Source organism: Chelonus insularis, unplaced genomic scaffold (assembly GCF_013357705.1).
Source record: "Chelonus insularis isolate UGA/USDA-ARS -01 unplaced genomic scaffold, ASM1335770v1 contig_339_pilon, whole genome shotgun sequence".
NCBI classification, from domain to species: domain Eukaryota; kingdom Metazoa; phylum Arthropoda; class Insecta; order Hymenoptera; family Braconidae; genus Chelonus; species Chelonus insularis.
Genome location: NW_023276505.1, coordinates 263,386 through 273,729, shown reverse-complemented (window position 1 = coordinate 273,729; position 10,344 = coordinate 263,386). Strand labels below are relative to the sequence as shown.

At 30.3% G+C, this 10,344-nt stretch overlaps 1 protein-coding gene across 7 annotated transcripts in view; it reads left to right on the top strand.

The window, feature by feature from the left end:
* The first annotated feature begins 6,291 nt into the window (after nt 1-6,291).
* The window catches only part of LOC118066265 (protein Fe65 homolog), a 115,373-nt gene continuing 111,320 nt past the window's right edge, over nt 6,292-10,344 (top strand). For all 7 annotated transcript variants that reach the window (XM_035082182.1, XM_035082181.1, XM_035082179.1 and 4 more), the window contains exon 1: nt 6,292-6,797. The gene's annotated coding sequence lies outside the window, so the exon portion shown is untranslated. The remainder of the gene's footprint in view (nt 6,798-10,344) is intronic.

Here is a 10,344-nt window from a genome sequence, read left to right as displayed (position 1 = left end):
TTATATAGCAAAATTTTTTTTAACAAAGCTTGTTTTTTATTTATTAATGATATGAAAATTGTTGTGATTAGCAATAAAGTTGACATTTCCGCTTCAAATGAACCTTCGTCATGAATAGTAATCCTTTTCATGAATTTTGATACTGATTTGTGCTGATCATTGTTATCAATTAAGTCATACGTTATATTTTTGTTGCATACAGTTATTCATAAATGCATTGTTCTTTATGGAACGAAAAAATGTTATCTGATATTCTAATGTAAATTATTTATTTTATTAATAAAACGTGAAATATTTAAATAATTTTACATAGATAAATTTGAGACAGATGACGTGAGATTTTCTATTTAAATTGCATAATAGTGCGGAAATGCATTTCACTGAAGAATGGAATTTAAAAATAATTGCATCTAAATTTGACTAAATGCATAATTTAAGCTTATGTTACACAGTCTTTTAAATTCTAGAAGAAATTTATTTTAAAAGCATACCTATAGACCTCGAACAACTTTTAATATTTTACAAATTTTTTAATGAAAAAAAAAATTATTTATATCTTTTTTTTAAACTTCAATATTTCTCTCGGTTAATTTACATTTAAATTAATTTTTTATTCTGCATTGTATCAACCTACATATTAAATTTTTAATTTCATATTGGTCGAATAGCTTGGTTAAAAGATAAATAAAATAAAAAAGTACAAAGGGAATCAATATTAGAAAGATGATCTCGTCCAAATGGCAGATTATAGATATAACAACATGAAGTGAAAAATAGTTTGACTAATGTCAATTATTTCTACTGAATTTAATCCAAACCCTATTATATTATTTTTATTATTTCTTGTGTGCATTTAACTGTGTTCTTACTGTACTGAGCTATCAGCTGAATCCAGTGGTCTCTGGAGCCGATTATTGCTAGTGACATTGGTAAATCGATAACGTTGGATCGAAGCCAATACGACAACGTCTGACAATTGTTCGCGTGGAAATGATTTCCAACGAGGTCGTCGGGTCGCGAGGGAAAAAGAGTGAGAAAGACATCGGAAGTGAGGACATACGTGCAAGGCATATGTATAGGAAGATGATGATAGATAAAAGAGAGAAAGAATGTTCTGGTTCTGAAAGGGGTGACAACGGGAGGGCTCTAGTATTTGTGGATGGCCACACTTGAACTCCAGCCCTCTTCACATTTGATTTTGTCCTGTCTTTTTTCTTCTCTGTACTTTCTCACATTCAACCGAACCTTTTTTCCAATAATTTAGGAAATCGTCAATGTTTCACAGTAACGAATAGTTTTGGTGATTGATAGTATACTGATAGTTATAACAATCGGTTCATAGCGGAATATTTAGATACACTGCAAATCCCTAGATTTCATAAACGTGTTAAAACAACACACATAAAGTGTGTTAAATGTAAAATGTTCATGAACAAACTATACATGCTTTGTAGACATTTCTTACACATTTTATAGTGTATTAAAATCTTTCGTTTGTTTACGGCATTTAACATTGAAAAGACTTCGTGTGTTAAAAGTGTCTACAAGAATAACACATTTAGATTTGTAGAGTACTCAACTTTAAAGTACTGTAAATTCATATTTTGATTCCTAAAGGATAAAAAAATGAAACATTGAGTGTTTTTCTAAAGCATACTTAAAAATTAATGCACTTGAAAAGTGTGGAATACATTCACACACTCAAAATATAAAGCTAATATAAATAAAATAAATTAAACGTGAATATTTATTTAGATTTCGCTTTAATATGTAGTGACTTGAATATATAAAGGCTGAAATATTTTATACGATTAACTTTTTTTAAAATAAAAAAATAAGCTCACTGCTCTATCGTTTATTTTATTTATTAAGGTATCAACATATTAAGCTGTTTGTTTTACCAGTAATGCATTGAATGAATTTGTTCGGGATTAAACGTAGAATATCCAACGAATATTTTGAACATGCTCTAATAACAAGCAGATAATGGGGTTGTAATTGCACAAAACAGCGTGATTTTAAAATAGGACCAGTAAAAATTTAGTTTGCATTAAAATAAAAACATAATATTTCAAAATTTCTTAGTAAATTAAATTCAAACAATACTGTTATTCACGTGAGTTGAATATTTGAAATAAAATTCATATCTCGTTTTACTAAAAGTAATACTACACCTATATATGTTTACAATTTTCATTGATAGAGAAAAAAGAGTTACATCCACCTGACAAGTGATATTGCGTTTTGAGTTATTTTTTTTCTTCATTTTTTTAATTCAATCCTGTTTTCGTCTGGATTAAAAAATTATTTATCATTCTTATTCTTCACTTACACGAGTCATTTTTATTTCGTATTTCAACAATACTACTGTCAGAATCAAGACTCTAGAGAAAAGTAATATTGCATCTACATTGTAGAGAGTTACAATGACCGTGGAAATGAAATTTTAATTTTTGATAAGCTCTGTTCGCACTTTTTCTTTTCCGTTAACCTTTTATTTTCTATCTCTTACTCTCTAGAGACACAACTGGCGTCGTTCTACGATGTTTAATATCGCAGATAACAGCCGAGGAGGTAACGTTAAATTTGCGAAGGTTCGTGAGGTAAGAGGTGTATGTGAATATATGTTTGCTGGAGCACACGATGAAATTTCGATACGAATAGAAAATATGAAGTTCGTAGGAAATAGATGTACATATGTTTTCACGTTTTTCTGTAAAAAAAATGTACATAACTTTAAAATGTTATTCTAAGACAATTTTTACATTAAACTGTTTCGTTACCTTATTTTCTTCACGTTGACTTGTATAAAAAATTTAATTTTTAATCTTCTTGTACTAATTTTCTTGAGGCTTAATGTGAGCCAACGTCATAAAGCACCAAGAATACGATAAAATGTCATATAAAAGACGAAGAGAGGAAATTAATTGTATTAGTCAGTGAATGTCGGTAGGAAAATGTATACAGAACATAGGCAAGATGAGTACAGGGATATGAGAGAAGAGAAGAGAGAATTGTGGGAAAGCACGAGAGGAAAACGAAGCTAGGGGTGAGTTACGTCATGTGTGAAATTACAATCACCTTCTAATGCGTTCGCCCCGGCTAATGTATTTGTATGGAGCTTGCTACCGAATAAAGGTGTAGTTGGTAGCAATGGGTAAAGCGATATAGAGACACTCCTTGCTGCAGAAAGACCTTTTGTATACTCAAGCACTGCATTATCTATAAAACTTTATGTGGTCTTATAAAAGACTGCTAATAAAGTCTGCAATATTGCCACATATAGAACATGTCTTTAATTATTTTTATCAGACATAATAACAGCAAATCGGTTTCTTGATAGCATTATAAAACTGATTTGTTTCAACATCACTATAAAAAGTGGTTATTTATGTCTCTGAATATTTATTTAATTACTAAGATTCACTCTTTTTCCGGTATATTAACTAAATATGAGATGAGAATGAATTAATTTTATAGTCAAATCAAAAATTGAATGAGTTCTATATTATGATTGTATTGAAGTTTTTCTAAGTATAAAATTTTAGTTGAAGTTTGTAGAAGGATTTCAAAAGCAATTAAAGTTGATAACCAGTCAAGAGAAATTTTTAGAAAACTCTATCAAACTCAGAAGCTCTTTATGTAACTAGAAAATTGTGAGCAAACACGATCATTACAGTCCTCGGAGATTATCATGATTTTTTTTGATGGTTCAATTTTTAATTAGTGTATACAAAGTTAATTGAAATTGATAACAAAAGGGCATAACTTTTCTTGAAGTTTCTGAAAAAATAAAAAATTTATAGAATATTTTTAAAATTATTATGAATAAAAAAAGAATACTAAAAATCTAATATATTATACTACAATATTTACAGCTATTTTTAGCTGAAATTTAAAAATCTGACTAAGTATTTTTAGCATCAATCACGAAAAAACGAGTGAAGATTAAATTATTGGTAAAAAAAATGAAAATTGTAATGAGCAGTCGTAGAGTAAAGTTGTTTAATTCGAAACATGGCAGAACCTTCTAGAGGTACAGTGTAAAAGTCCACTGCTAATTACAAAAAACTGTTAGATCATTAAAACTGCTTGGCAACTAGTCACCACATACTTTTTCTTAACGACCATATTTTTCTTCTATTTTCTCATTTTCTCATTCTTGCTGTTATGAATCGAAAATATAATTTTGAAAATAAAATTTATTCTTTGCTCATTTTTCATGGATGAATAAAATAAAATGGATGCTGACTCGTTGAAACTTGCTAGAGAGATCTGTGAGTAGTGGATTTACACCCAGAAAGTAAAACGAAGAATTAGAATGTCTGGACATAAAACAAGAGAGAGGTAAAAGTAGTTGGGACAGAAGTAGAAGTAGAAAAGAAAGAAGAAAAAATGGTCATCATGTACGTGAGTGGAAAAAATCCAAGTTCTTTTCTCTATTTTTTTTTTCGATGTTCCACCAACTTTTGTGTCAGTATTTATATTCTTATTTCTTCCTCATCCTTCAAAGATAAATTTGCTCCAAGTTTTTTACTCCGAAAAAAGTAGTCTACTGATAGAGATCATTACTAATAAATTGATGAAATTCATTCGTACAAAACTTAAGTTGGGATATATTTAATGTTGGAAATAAATCTTAATGATGCAGAAAGATAAGTAAATAAGAGAAAAAAGACTGATTAGCTTTTATTTTTGAAAAAATAATTTTTTGTATTTTTGATTGCACAAGTTTTTTGCATCACTTGATTTCTGTCGTACACTTTACATATTTACTCAGCTATTGTCGTTTTACGTCTTTTTCATTCACTCACTTGTTTCATATAGATTTAGTAGGAACATTACATCACTTCTATTGTGCTTTAACCATTAACGAGTATTTCATTGTTAGACAGAACAGTTCTCACTTGAAGAGAATAGTCCAGCCGCAAAACGTTCAATGAATTCCCAATTCCGTTCATTTGCTCATCAATTACTCGTTTCCATCAATTCCACCGGCACAGTTTTTCGTTCGATATTCAGGTGATTGCCATCAACTGAAGTTGGTGTAACTAAAGTTTGGATAACTTTGATTTATCAAAGACCTAAAGCGAAAATCAAACGGAAAGTCAAGCCATAAATTTTTTTATTCATACTAATGAGACTAATTCATAAAAATTCATTTTTTTACATGAAACTATATAATTTTTCAAGAAATATGTATTCAAGTATAAGCTCAAAGCTACTGATACATTATCAATACTCACCTCTATCCATATTGGGAATTAAAATCGAGAAAAACTCAGCAAACTATAATTTAAAAAAAATTAAGTAATCATCTTTTTATTTTTATTTTAAAAATCGGTGTTGAGTAACAAAGAAATCACGAGTGAGTGAGTTATTATTTGCGCGGGAAAATTTACTGCTGCTGTCAATCACCAAAATAAAAAAAAAATAATCCGATAATCATGTGTGCATTTATTTGTAGAACACAGTTGACATGATATGAGGATATCATACACATTACTATACATAGTTCAAGCTTTTCAAGTTGGAAATAATGCTAAATAACTAATTTACGTGTGGATTAAAAACTTATCGAAAGATTAATGTTCTTTATTTTTATTGGAAGTTCGGATGGGTATTTGTGAAATAATCAAGTACAAGTTGATTTTCTATTTTCAAAAATTATAACTTAATTCTTTATTATTATCACGGATTGCATTTAGAGAAAACGTCTTTACATTACAGATAGTCGTACAGAACTAACTAAAGACTTTAAACTGAAGTATTATTTAGACAAAGAGATCTAAGCCTCTTCTCTATTTGTTTAAACATTACAGATGGTTATAATAAATAAAACACATGCAATACTCTGAAGATAGAGTACCAAATAAAACTTAATAAAGAAAGAGTCCTTTGTATGACCCAAGTGTCTGAAGTCATAAAACAGGGTTGGGCCTTGGTTCTTTTCTTTAAAAATATGTTTATAACTAAGTGTTGAGTTTAACCATAAGTTGAATATTTAAAAAACTATGAAATAAAATAAACAAAATATTAACTAAATAAGATTCATTTTTGTTCAGAGAATTCAACAATTTTCTATGAAACTCTTTTTAACAAACAAAAGACAGAAATAATAATGTAAGTAAAGAGCATATGAATAAAAAAGAGGGTACTGATAGTTGAGTACACGTTCCTGACACAGAGGGGTTGCGCGCGGCCACGAGGGTTAAAAGTACAGAGTATGGAGGGGGAATATAGGAGCAGTTGGTACCGCCTAGTCTCTCTCTTACTTTCAGCTAACGCCATAACGCTCTCTTCACAAGCCAAACAGCGCAGGCGACAGTCTTCTGTTTCCCTCTCTCATAACCTTATGCGCGACTTTGAGCTCCGCTTTTAAGTGACACGTTTTCGCGTCTTTATACTGTAATCGTGCTTTGACAGTGTAAAATTTTATATTAAATTGTCGGAGAATTGTTATTAGTTCAAATTGAGGACAAAATTACGTTCGGTAATAAGTGTTTTTCGTGTAAACTGTCGTTCGCTGTGTCTTGAACATTTTATTTGGTTGCGCGTGACGCGTCAAGGCCACGCGAGAGTGTGTGAAACGCGTAGGGACGGAGAGAGGGAAAAGGGCGAAAAAAAAACTGCAATCCTCGTGTTACACGTTTCGCATCAAGTACACGTTGAGTACATACACAAAGTTAGTGTTGTTGTTGTGAAATAAAGAAAAGAAAAAAAGTGTTATTCTAACAATTTACAAGAGCTCTGGTATAAACAGTGATTCGTAAGAGACGCATACAAGATTTTTCATGGTAAGTTTATTAAATTTGCTTTGTATTTAAATACTTATTTTCTGTTTTCATTATTATTTTATCCTATACCAACCTTTTTTGCTGGCTTCAAGAAATTGTTAGGTCAAAGATAATCAAGATTTTGATTGACAATGACTGCTTTTCTTATTAAAATTCTTTTCAAAGCCATCGTAAATTATTTTTCTAGTGTTTTTCATTTATTTGAACATTATGTAAGTTTTTTTTTTATAAAATGGTGTTTCTATGAAATTCAATCAAATTTTTTTCCGATGAATAATTTAATATCAAAATCGGCTTCTTCATATTGATGATTGTTTAATAATTAGTTTTAATCATGAGTTATTTTTAAGACTTTTCCTTGCTTCGAATAGGATTACCTGTGATATAGATAGATTTTTAATCGTAATTGATCGTGTTTTAGTTTAGAGATTACACCTATTTCGAAAGATTAAAGTTCTGACAGTTACCAGCTCAGAATAATCCTGAGATCACGATCAATGCTGCTTTTAAATATGTCGCGTGTTTGCAAATTAATAATGAACCTGAAGTTCTTTCAAAATGAAATAATAAAAAATAACTTGAATCTTGTTCATCAAGCTGCTCAAGCATCAAACTGAGAAACTTGAGCGCTCGTATTAACCAGGTCTAAGGGAATTTTTTTACTCCTTTCTTTCTTTTTGGTCGTTTTTTTCTTAACTTTTTCTTGCCGTCAAGAACGAGTGTCAGGTCGTCTCTTGCTCGTTTCTCCTCTTGGTCTCCTTAGAAACCTTGCGGTAGTTATGCGACGTTCTGGTACACGGGGTGGCGGATATAGAGAGAGGGCAAAGAAAGGAGGTAAGGGGTAGATACGGGTCCTAGAACGTGACTTGGATACAATATTTAAAAGCCGGCTGACGTCAATACTCTTCGCGACATCCTTACGCATTTTTTTATCTTCTTTCTTCCCTTTTGCTTTGAAACCAAAGGAAATCCGCGCCCCAAAGGTAGTTTGACCTTAACCCAAAAATTGAAGAGAAAATTCTTATCTCTAGTATATTCTTTTAAGAGGGGAAGAAAGCCGCGGTTATCAATTGCAAGTTTCCATCCACATTATGTGATACTGAAATTCTTTTTTGTATCGTATTTTTACTTTTTTTACAAATAGGCAAAATTGAAATTAACCATGTGAATTGAGAATTTGTAAAATAAATCACAATAAATAATTTACATGACCTAATTAATCTTATAAGAAAACTACAATTATTTTTAACTTCTTTCATCTTCATTGCAAAGTTATTTTTATCAAATTACATTTATGGTTGTCAATACTGTAATTCAATAATCAAATATTAATAACTTCCCACTGGGAAGTTAAAAAAGTAAATTTGATTCAATGCATACAAATTATTGATCAGGTTAAAAATCAAATATTTTCTAATTCTATCATCAAATTGTCATTAAATAATTTATGTGTAGATAAATTTTTTTATTTGTAAAATTAAAAAAAAATATATATATGTTCGCTGTTTAGGTATTACCAGAAATTAATATGGAATAGTTTTATTGTTTATTTTATCAAATACTCATTGATATGTAGAGTAGAAAAGATCGAGATTAAAAAGATTTATAACATTCATAGTTTTACGAAATCAAATTTATTATTGCGAAATCATCGAAATATTTATCGTCAATACAATTGACAAAAGATATCGATAAAAAAACTACAATTAATTTTATTTGCATTATAACAAAATTTTTGTGTGGAATATGGAAATGAATATAAAGGGTTTAAAGAGTAAAGGAACGAAGACGGGCCGGAAACGAGTTGGTGTGCGACGGGTCGTGAAATGAAATCGGGATGAGAACGATCGTTTATAAATTCGACAGACGGATTTTGTGGAAATCTAGAGCTTTTTTTTCTTTCTCGTTAAGTTCGTCGTATGATCCTTATCAAAAGTATTATAGCTCCGTAATTAAAAGATATCCTGTTAAAAATACGTAGTTAGTTGAAATCAAAAAATTCTTATTAACAATTATTCTGTACATTTAAAAATCTAAAAAAAATTTCTTTTTGTCTCTATCTGTATTCTTTATAAATAGAAGAAATAATAGTTAATCAACTTTTCTCATTGAAATAATTATGATATTATTACTTTTGCTAAAGTTAATTTAAACAAAAAATCAAAGCTCACGACAAATATTTTAATAACGGAGAATACAAAAAGTGAAGGTGAATAATTGGTTATAGAATAACCTAAATAATTGATTTTGTTGGAAACAGTATCGTCCGTTTTCTTTCCCCTTACTATTGAAACAACACAGGGGTTTGGTTGAGCAAGGCGAAAAGCTGTTTTATCAAGAGCTTGGAATATCTTAGAGTTCCCTTCGGGCTTTATTAGAGCCTCTAATTATCGTTAAACTCAACTAAGATTAAATAGTTAAATTAAGCATCTTTCTCAACGAATTACCATCATCACTTGAAATTTAAATAAATTTCAACTGACGTACCTTTTTTCTTCAAAGATTCATCTGCTTTGTGTCCCAGCTGAATGTTTTCCGGAATTGATGATAGTGTTTTCGGGATAGTAAGGGTGGCTATTAAAGCCACGTTTACCGATTAGGGTCAATTAAAATAAATATTTAACTTACTGGTGGCAAATTTATTGTGAGAGGAGTAGAGTAGTTGAGAGAAGCGAAAGGGAATATTGTACAGAGAAAGGGGTGTAAGGTTTGCGTGCTAGAGAGATACGTCCAGGGTCTCGGATTTATGGCAAGGCCGGAGATCTCGCCGTCTTGGAATTTGCAGAAATTTAGAGCTCTGCTCCAGTAAAGTGGGTTGAGCTCTAACGCGTTGCGGAAACTCGAGCGAAAGAGACTAGACGGTGGGAAACGAAAAGAAGGAGCAAAGCTCGAGCAGTGCTAAAACGTTAACACCCACGACACTATAAGAGAGAGCGACCGTGTTAGCCCAGTTTCCTTTGGCTCACCATTTTTGCTTTTTCTCTACTTCGGCGTATTTTTCTTAAAAAGATCCTTTCATACCTAAAGAAAAAAAAAATATTGTTCTTACTGCTTTGAAATTTGTCAATTGTCAAATGTAAGAGGATTTTGACGTTTTCATGGCAAAAGTGACAAAGAGACTCAACTACTTTATACAAAATATCAACAACCTTATTTCTTACTAAAATATTTTCATTAATTACATTTGATTTTTAAACACTTTTAAAATCGTCCTTTCACCATGATTACATGTATAATTATTTTTTTTGTTATTCCTTGAAATGAATAATTTTGATTAAAATTAGTAATTACTATTTGATGAAGAATTACGATGAATAAAACTGAAAAAATCATACAAATATTTAATGAAACAGGATTATCCTGAAATGTATGAGTGAACAAATCAATGATTAATTGATATATTTTTGTGTTATTTTTTTTAGCTGCAATTCAAATAGAAAGAAAATTCGTTTATTTTATTTAAACGTGTTTACTTTTCGGTTGACAAACGCCACCATTGCGGTTCGTTTATTCGAAAACGTTCGGATGAATGCTACAGAGTGGAAGC